Here is a 10,512-nt window from a genome sequence, read left to right as displayed (position 1 = left end):
TTTTTTTGTGTCAGACTTCTGAAAAATAGGATACAATAAAAAGCCAATAGAAGCAATATGCAAACAAATTTCAAAGTTTCTAGAAAATCTGTTATGTATTGCAAGGAAATTTGTAAACTTCTTTGAGAAAAAAAAAATTAGGTGATAGGAGCAATGTCTTGCTGTGTTTTATTCTATCAGATTTTTTTCTCAGAGCAAATTTGATGGGATAAGTGGGTAAAAATTGGCATAGGAGAAAGGACAAAGGCTGATGACCAAACCAGTCAACACTTTCTTTCCCTGGAGACACTATTTCCTTACTCCAAGTGTTTATATGTTTAATGCTATGTTTGGAAGATGATAATAGAAATTATGATAGTTACTACTGATAATAATTTATAGTCACAATTAATGAAGATATTTTACTAGCAGAGCCTAACATCAGATATTAATAGCAATTTGGTGAAAGCTTCTGACAATCACTTGTGCTTTTTACCAGTCAAGGAAATGAGGGGAACAAAGGCTCAAACTGCTGAATAAGTAGTAACAGTAAAAGTACTGAACTAGGGAATTCCCTGGTTGTCCAGTGGTTAAGACTCTGTGCTTCCACTGGAGTGGGCCCAGGTTCGATCCCTGGTTGGGGAACTAAGAACCCTCAAGCCATGCTGTTCAGTCACTCAGTCATGTCCAACTCTTTGCGACCTCATGGACTGCAGCACGCCTTGCTTCCCTGTCCTTCGTATCTCCCAGAGCTTGCTTAAACTCATGTCCATTGAGGCATTGATACCATCCAATCATCTCGTCCTCTGTTGTCCCCTTCTCCTCTTGCCTTCAATCTTTCCCAGCATCAGGGTCTTTTCTAACACATCAGCTCTTCACCTCAGGTGGCCAACGTATTGGAGCTTCAGCTTCAGCATCAGTCATTCCAATGAATATTCAGGGTTGATTTCCTTTAGGATTGACTGATTTGGTCTCCTTACAATCCAAGGGACTCTCAAGAATCTTCTCTAACACCGCAGTTCAAAAGCATCAACTCCTCAGTGCTCAGCCTTCTTTATGGTCCAACTCTCACATCCATTCATGACTACTGGAAGAGGCATAGCCAAAAAAAAAAAATTAAAAAATATTTTTTAAAATATTTTTAAAATACTGAACTAAGCAGATGAACACAGGTTGTAGATCACCAGTGTGGGCATATAGGTGCACAGTTGCAAATGCAGTTCTTTTTATATGGGTTCTGTCTGAAAACTCAAATTGTATTTGTTTCCTAGAAAACAAATCAGGATAAAAGAAATGAAAATAGTAAGTGCGTCTATTAATAGATAAGAAATCCATTGGCTTATAAAGCTGTTCAAATATTGATGTCACATCTCAATTAAAATAATTTAAATTGGGCCTTGTTTCATAATTGGAACATTTAAAAAATTTGAATGCATAAAGGAAAGTTTTCTACATTTCTGCGTTCCAAAGTTGATGACCAACAACTAATATTTGTGTCTTGCATTTTTTCCTAAAGACATATTTTCACATTTGCTTTGCCTTTATATTGCTGCTGCTAAGTCGCTTCTGTTGTGTCCAACTCTGTGCAGCCCCATAGACAGCAGCCCATCAGGCTCCTCCATCCCTGGGATTCTCCAGGCAAGAATACTGGAGTGGGTTGCCATTTCCTTCTCCAGAGAAGGCTGAGCACTGCAGAATTGATGCTTTGGAATTGTGGTACTAGAGAAGACTCTTGAGAGTCCCTTGACTGGAAGATCAAACCAGTCAATCCTAAAGGAATCAACCCTGAATATTCCTTGAAAAGTGAAAGTGAAGTCGCTCAGTTGTGTCCAACTCTTTGCGACCCCATAGACTGTAGCCTACCAGGCTCCTCTGTCCATGGGATTTTCCAGGCAATAGTACTGGAGCGGATTGCCACTTCCTTCTCCAGGGGATCTTCCCAACCCAGGGCTCAAACCCAGGTCTCCTGCTTTGTAGACAGACGCTTTACCGTCTGAGCCTTGGAAGCTCAGCATCTAATTCTTTGGCCACTTGATGCAAGAAGCTAACTCACTGGAAAAGACTTATGCTGGGAAGATCGAAGACAAAAGAAGAGAGAAGCAAAGAATTAGATGGTTAGACAGCATCACCAATTCAATGGACATAAATCTGAACAAACTCTGGGAGATAGTGGAGGACAGAGAAGCCTGGTGTGCTGCAGTCCACGGGGTCACAGAGTTGGACACAACTCAACGACTGAACAACACAACAAGAAATCTTATATAAACACAATGCTCACTGATTAAAAGATGACTTTGACAAAAGCAAAGAATTTGGGGATATGACTTCATTCAATTGAACTAGAAAATTTTAACTGAAAAAAGGGCATGTGATATACAACATGTACAGAAAATGAGAAGCCTGCCATCTGTGTTATCACATAGGATCACATAAAGAGGTAGAAGCAGTCAAGGTTTATGGGGCACAAAGCTGCAGAAAAAACCTATGTAAGTATATATAGCATATAAGTAATTTAATAAATTTTACCTTAATAAACAAGGAATCTTTAAATATTTACAAATTTAAAATATGTAAGAGCAGCTAAAAAAGATTTTTAAAAAATCCTTTTCAGTGTATTTCAAATCAGTTATGTTCTAGAGAGCATCAGGACTGGATATTTACTTACCACCCTGATTCAATAATTACCAAGACTTTTCTATATTTATTTCATATATCTCCCTGCTCCTTTTTCTGATGTATTTTAAAACAAAACATCTAACCACTACATACTTGAGTATGCATTTTTGAAAACTATGGACATCATTCTTACATAACAATACAATTCATTGCAGCTAAAACAATTAACAATGACTCCTTGGTATCGAACACACAGTCTATAATCAAATCTTCCCAATGATCTTAAAAATGTATTTTTAGAGCGTGGTTTGTTCTTATCAAAATCCACACAATGCATTTGATTGTTATCTATAATATGTAACTATCATATTAAAATGGGATCAAATATTTCTGATATAGAAGGTTGCAGACAAGCATTGAAAAATTTGTTAGTATTGCAATAGCTACAAAAATATATTCCTTTGAAATCTTTCCTCTTAGAGGGTAAGAAAGAGTTAACTAAGCATTAGGTAATTAATTGTGAAATCAAGGTATAGGATTTACCTCTTCTGTTTTCCTTGTAATAATTAGCTTTCTTAGATCTCAATTTTCTCAAAATAAAAAAAATAGCATAGACCTGGATGAAGTTAATAAATATCAAAACATCCAAAAGTTTTGTATTTCATACCTGATGAGCTCGACAAATCAAGTCTAAATCATGAGGATTCAGAAATTTACTGATTACATCAGCCCCAAAAGTGAAGGAAGCACCACGATCATTTTCTCCCCACCCTTGCACATCCTTCTCTGGGTCAGACCACAGCAAATCACAGAGCAAGCCTGTATCAGGGACATCAGACCTTTTTTACTCATGACTACACAGTAAAAAAGAAATATGTAGGTAGATCTTGTTTATTTTAAAAACACATGCTATCAAAATAATGACCAAAGCATCCTTCTGCCTTACTGTGACCAGATAGGCACTTTGAAAAAATTATTGTCACAAAAATACTTTTGTGAATAAAGCAAAAGAAAAGTGAAAGTGAAGTCACTCAGTCGTGTCCAACTCTTTGCAACCCCGTGGACTGTAGCCTACCAGGCTCCTCAGTCCATGGGATTTTCCAGGCAAGAGTACAGGTGTGGGTTGCCATTTCCTTCTCCGAATAAAGCAAAGGTGCTTTCAAACAGTGATAGTGTTGCGTGTATTTGTATCTGTGTTTGTAGTTCGTCTGTGTGAAGAGGTTGGGCTTATTGGAACTTAGAAGCTTAGAGAAGTGAGCTGACACTGAGACCTCTAAGGACGGGGTACGATAAAGCTTCTCCTAGGAGAGCTGGAAGAAGCTGGAATAAATTGCCAGTTCTGGAGCTGGGACCTGTTGCTGGCAGCAACAGCCAAATAGCTTCAAAAAAGAAAGAGTATCCTCCTCTTCCTCCTCCAGCCTCACAATCTCCATGTAGTGTCCTAGATTCAAAAGCCAGCTGGTAAAGCTGGAATGTAGTTTATACAACCTTAGCCCTAGCACCAGGCAGTAGAGTGTAGAAAGGAAAATTTGGAGGTGAGAGATTAAAAAAATCATCTGTTTGTGCCCTGGCAGAGGATCACTTTCTCTGGCACACAGGTCAGAGTTGAACCATTTATGAAAACTGAATCATTTGTATACAGATCATATTTGTCTCACCTTGGAAAAGAAGCATCCATATTCATAGTTCCCCCTCTAATGCTAAGGCGGCTCAGTGGTAAAGAATCCGCCTGCCAACACAGGAGACATGGGTTTTATCTCTGGGTTGGGAAGAGCCCCTGGAGAAGGAAATGGCAACCCATTCTAGTATTCTTGCCTGGAGATTCCCATGGACAGAGGAGCCTGGTGGGCTACCGTCCATGGGGTTGCAAAGAGTCGGGACAACTGAGTGACTAAACAACAACTGATGCTATGGAGAGTCTGGCATCCCTCTCTCTCTTTTTTTTTTTAGTTTTTATTTTATTTTATTTTTAAATTTTAAAATATTGTATTGGTTTTGCCATACATCAACATGCATCCACCATGGCTGTACACATGTTCCCCATCCTGAACCCCCATCTCTTAATTTACCTCTTTTTGGGTTTTCTGATTTTTTCTCATTAGCTTCCCTGGAGTTTTAGAGTTTACATCTTGCCCATGTATATTCCAGATACTCTGCTAGGAGCCAGGGACCCAACTTTTACATTTTCTACATCTTTTCTAAAATACTTGATGTCTATCTCATTTTAGAATATTATTTACAAGTAAAAGTGTTCTTTTTTATTTTTCTATTGTGTTCTAGTATATTGATGAATCTTTCTTTAAAAAATTATTTATTTATTTGGTTGCATTGAGTCTTAGTTGGGGCATCTGGAATCTTTGTTGCAGCATGCGGGATCTTTAGCTGTGGCATGTGGGATCTTTAGTTTGCTAATTTTGTTGAGTCCAATCTGCTGTTATAGATTTTTCATTTCAGATAGGTATTTTATGACTTTAGCATTTGATTCTTTTTATAGGTTACAATTCTAATATAAAATTTTGTTTTGTCTTTTTTCCATAATTTTCTTTATTTTAGTGAATAAATTAATCGTGTATTTTTTAACCATTTATCATTTCTTTATTATTATTATTTTTACTTTACAATATTGCATTCTAAAAGTTCTTTGTTAATTTTAATAATGATATCAATTTATTGATCTGTTTTTTATTATCTATTATTTATTTTTATTATCTGAGATATCTGCCACATGGGCTTCCCAGGTGGCACTAGTGGTAAAAAAAAAAAAAAAAAGTGTAGAAGATGTAAGAGACACAGGTTCAATCCCTGGGTTGGAAGATCCCAGTCCCTGGAGGAGGGCATGGCAACTGACACCAGTATTCTTGCCTAGAGAATAAAGGTTTCATTGAATACAGACATCGAATGTGGTCCACTGGAGAAGGGAATGGCAAACCACTTCAGTATTCTTGCTTTGAGAACCCCATGAGCAGTATGAAAAGGCAAAATGATAGGATACTGAAAGAGGAGCTCCCTGGGTCAGTAGGTGCCCAATATGCTACTGGAGATCAGTGGAGAAATAACTCCAGAAAAAATGAAGGGATGGACCAAAGCAAAAACAATACCCAGTTGTGGATGTGACTGGTAATAGAAGCAAGGTCCGATGCTGTAAAGAGCAATATTGCATAGGAACCTGGAATTTCAGGTCCATGAATCAAGGCAAATTGGAAGTGGTCAAACAAGAGATGGCAAGACTGAACATCGGCATTCTAGGAATCAGCGAACTAAAATGGACTGGAATGAGTGAATTTAACTCAGATGACCATTATATCTACTACTGTGGGCAGGAATCCCTCAGAAGAAATGGAGTAGCCATCATGGTCAACAAAAGAGTCTGAAATGCAGTACTTGGATGCAATCTCAAAAACGACAGAATGATCTCTGTTCGTTTCCAAGGCAAAGTATTCCATATCATGGTAATCCAAGTCTATGCCCCAACCAGTAACACTGGAGAAGCTGAAGTTGAACGGTTCTATGAAGACCTACAAGGCCTTTTAGAACTAACACCCCCAAAAGATGTCCTTTTCATTATAGGGGACTGGAATGCAAAAGTAGGAAGTCAAGAAACACCTGGAGTAACAGGCAAATTTGGCCTTGGAATACAGAGTGAAGCAGGGCAAAGGCTAATAGAGTTTTGCTAAGGGAATGTACTGGTCATAGCAAACACCCTCTTTGAACAACACAAGAGAAGACTCTACACATGGACATCACCAGGTGGTCAACACCAAAATCAGATTGATTATATTCTTTGCAGCCAAAGATGGAGAAGCTCTATACAGTCAGCAAAAACAAGACTGGGAGCTGACTGTGGCTCAGATCATAAACTCCTTATTGCCAAATTCAGACTTAAATTGAAGAAAGTGGGAAAACCACTAGAGTATTCAGGTATGACCTAAATCAAATCCCTTATGTTTATACAGTGGAAGTGAGAAATAGATTTAAGGGTCTAGATCTGATAGATAGAGTGCCTGATGAACAATGGACTGAGGTTTGTGACATTGTACAGGAGACAGGAATCAACACCATCCCCATGGAAAAGAAATGCAAAAAAACAAAATGGCTGTCTGGGGAGGCCTTACAAATAGCTGTGAAAAGAAGAGAAGTGAAAAGCAAAGGAGAAAAGGAAAGATATAAGGATCTGAATGCAGAATTCCAAAGAATAGCAAGGAGAGATAAGGAAGCCTTCCTCAGTGGTCAGTGCAAAGAAATAGAGGAAAACAACAGAATGGGAAAGACTAGAGATCTCTTCAAGAAAATTAGAGATACCAAGGGAACATTTCATGCAAAGATGGGCTCGATAAAGGACAGAAATGGTATGGACCTAACAGAAGCAGAAGATATTAAGAAGAAGTGTCAAGAATACACAGAAGAATGGTACAAAAAAGAGCTTCACGACCCAGATAATCATGATGGTGTGATCACTCACCTAGAGCCAGACATCCTGGAATGTGAAGGCAAGTGGGCCTTAGAAAGCATCACTACGAACAAAGCTAGTGGAGGTGATAGAATTCCAGTTGAGCTATTTCAAATCCTGAAAGATGATGCTGTGAAAGTGCTGCACTCAATATGCCAGCAAATTTGGAAAACTCAGCAGTGGCCACAGGACTGGAAAAGGTCAGTTTTCATTCCAATCCCAAAGAAAGGCAATGCTAAAGGATGCTCAAACTACCACACAATTGCACTCATCTCACACGCTAGTAAAGTAATGCTCAAAATTCTCCAAGCCAGGCTTCAGCAGTATGTGAACTGTGAACTTCCAGATGTTCAAGCTGGTTTTAGAAAAGGCAGAGGAACCAGAGATCAAATTGCCAACATCTGCTGGATCATGGAAAAAGCAAGAGAGTTCCAGAAAAACTTCTGTTTCTGCTTACTGACTATGTCAAAGCCTTTGACTGTGTGGATCACAATAAACTGTGGAAAATTCTGAAAGAGATGGGAATGCCAGACCACCTGACCTGCCTCTTGAGAAATTTGTATGCAGGTCAGGAAGCAACAGTTAGAACTGGACATGGAACAACAGACTGGTTCCAAATAGGAAAAGAGGTACGTCAAGGCTGTATATTGTTACCCTGCTTATTTAACTTATATGCAGAGTACATCATGAGAAATGCTGGGCTGGAAGAAGCACAAGCTGGAATCAGGATTGCCAGGAGAAATATCAGTAACCTCAGATATGCAGATGACACCACCCTTATGGCAGAAAGTGAAGAGGAACTAAAAAGCCTCTTGATGAAAGTGAAAGAGGAGAGTGAAAAGGTTGGCTTAGAGTTCAACATTCAGAAAACGACGATCATGGCATCCGGTCCCATTACTTCATGGGAAATAGATGGGGAAACGGTGGAAACAATGTCAGTTTTTATTTTGGGGGGCTCCAAGATCACTGCAGATGGTGACTGCAGCCATGAAATTAAAAGACGCTTACTCCTTGGAAGGAAAGTTATGACCTACCTAGATAGCATATTCAAAAGCAGAGACATTACTTTGCCAACAAGGTCCATCTGGCCAAGGCTGTGGTTTTTCCAGTGGTCATGTATGGATGTGAGAGTTGAACAGTGAAGAAAGCTGAGCACAGAAGAATTGATGCTTTTGAACTGTGGTGTTGGAGAAGACTCTTGAGAGTCCCTTGGACTGCAAGGAGATCCAACCAGTCCATTCTAAAGGACATCAGCCCTGGGTGTTCTTTGGAAGGAATGATGCTAAAGCTGAAACTCCAGTACTTTGGCCACCTCATTTGAAGAGTTGACTCATTGGAAAAGATTATGATGCTGAGAGGGATTGGGGGCAGGAGGAGAAGGGGACGCCAGAGGATGAGATGGCTGGATGGCATCACCGACTCGATGGACTCACGTGAGTCTGAGTGAACTCCAGGACTTGGTGATGGACAGGGAGGCCTGGCGTGCTGCGATTCATGGAGTCGCAAAGAGTCGGACACGACCGAACGACTGAACTGAACTGAGATAATGTTATTTTTCAAGCAAGATGGTTTTTCCTTTCTTGTACTAGGCAGTGAGATCAAACTGGGCTGGCTTGAGGCTGTATTACAGGCTAGTAAAATTTAGCTACTGGTTCATTCAGATTTATATGGTGTATTGTCAAGGGTTCTCAATAGAGATCCTCTGGAACTTTTTCCCTGCTTTTGAGAGAATTTTGTCTTAATTCTTTATCATCATACAATGCACAACTTTACTATTTGGGAGATATCTTACTAGATAAACCAACTGGATGGCCATGGCCCCTTAAGTGTACAATTTTGTCCCTCTAGACCTGTGAAGTTCCCCAAAATACAGCTGGAAGTTCAACCTCCCTCTTCCTGGGGACAGGAATGAATGCTCGGCCTCTGACTATGCGCAGATTATCAAATGTCCTGGGTAAAGAGTCTGGAAGGTATCCCTGTGCCAACAAACACACATTTCACTTGCCCAGGGGCAAAGAGAGAGTGTTCTTTTTAACCTCACGCTCTTTTAGAAGATTTGAATTTTAGAAAAATAGCCTTTTAACTTGCTATTGTTTTGATTTTTGAAAGACAGAAATTGGAATCCTGTTGCATATTGTTTTACTGTCTCCCACATACCCTTGTCTTGAAAGTCTAAACTGCAAGTAAGGAGACAAAGTTCACAGTACCTTGTTAAGCTTTTTTTTTTTTTTTTTTAATGTAAATGGTGTACTGGTCAACCAAAAAATTGAGGATTATGGAACAACTGGCTGTCTTTCCTTGCAGGACAATTTCTGGGCAATGCAAATAAATATTTAGCTGTTGTGGCAGGGAGGATTCTCATAGCAACTTTGCTATTAAAAAGGGGGTTGTTGTTGTTCAGTCACCCAGTCGTGTCCAACTCTTTGCAATCCTATAGACTGCAGCACGCCAGGCCTCTTTGTCCCTCACCAGCTCCTGAAGTTTGCCCAAGTTCATGTCCATTGCATCGGTAATGCCATCCAGCCATCTCATCCTCTGATGCCCTCTTCTTCTGCCCTCAGTCTTTACCAGCATCAGGGACTTTTCCAATGAAAAGGGAGTATTATGTGATAAAGTATGGGGAACATTAAGGAGAGGCCCAAATTACTAGAATCTGCTTGCAAGGCAGGAGACCTGGGTTGTATCACTGGATCAGGAAGATCCCTTGGAGAAGGGAATGGCTACCCACTCCAGTATTCTTGCCTGGAGAATTCCATGGACAGAGGAGCCTGGCGGGCTACATGGGATCTCAAAGATTCTGATATGACTGAGTGATTAACTTACACACAAGCCTAAAAGTGAGGTAGTGTTAACATACTATAAAATGTTATATAATTTTGTGACCAAGTTTTTTTTTTTTTAATTAAGTATTTGGTTTTGGGTTTTATTTTAAAAGACTTTTAGAATATTTCTTCTAAAGAAAAATAAATCTACTATTCTTTTCTCTGCCAAAGAGTTGCTGCCTGTGCCCATTTACCTGGTAATAAATCAAAGGTATCTATCATCATCATCTATTTATCTATATCATCTATTAAGTACTTAACAATCAGCTTCTTACCCATGTCTAATATTTATATATATGGTTATGCTTTTGGCTATTAGTGATAGTGGGTGATTATAAAAATTATAAGTGCATCCTGAGAGGACAGTACACCAAAGAGACAGAATGTCAAGAAAAAAAAATCATGTATCCTTGTCGTTAGAGGAGAGAGTTCAGTTGTTACATTACTACTACCTAACAACAACAAAAAATAAGTATCAGTAGCATGAAGCTTGATGCTAAAAAGAGAAGGAAAAATAGTCATAATTCAATGGCATTTACAATCAGGTTTCAAATAACTGTCAAAAGTTTCCTTCAAATGCTAATAAATAAGTTAGTTATTCTTTCCTCATATCAAGGGACTGTGCTCTATGACACACAGTAAATGCTC

General features: G+C 39.1%; 1 non-coding gene across 1 annotated transcript; it reads left to right on the top strand.

The window, feature by feature from the left end:
• The first annotated feature begins 551 nt into the window (after positions 1 to 551).
• On the top strand, positions 552 to 624 carry TRNAG-UCC (transfer RNA glycine (anticodon UCC)). Its single transcript has one exon. It is a non-coding gene; the product is annotated as a tRNA-Gly (tRNA).
• Positions 625 to 10,512: the final 9,888 nt, after the last annotated feature.

This window comes from Bos javanicus, chromosome 23 (assembly GCF_032452875.1).
Source record: "Bos javanicus breed banteng chromosome 23, ARS-OSU_banteng_1.0, whole genome shotgun sequence".
Taxonomy (NCBI): domain Eukaryota; kingdom Metazoa; phylum Chordata; class Mammalia; order Artiodactyla; family Bovidae; genus Bos; species Bos javanicus.
This window is presented reverse-complemented; position numbering and strand designations above follow the sequence as displayed.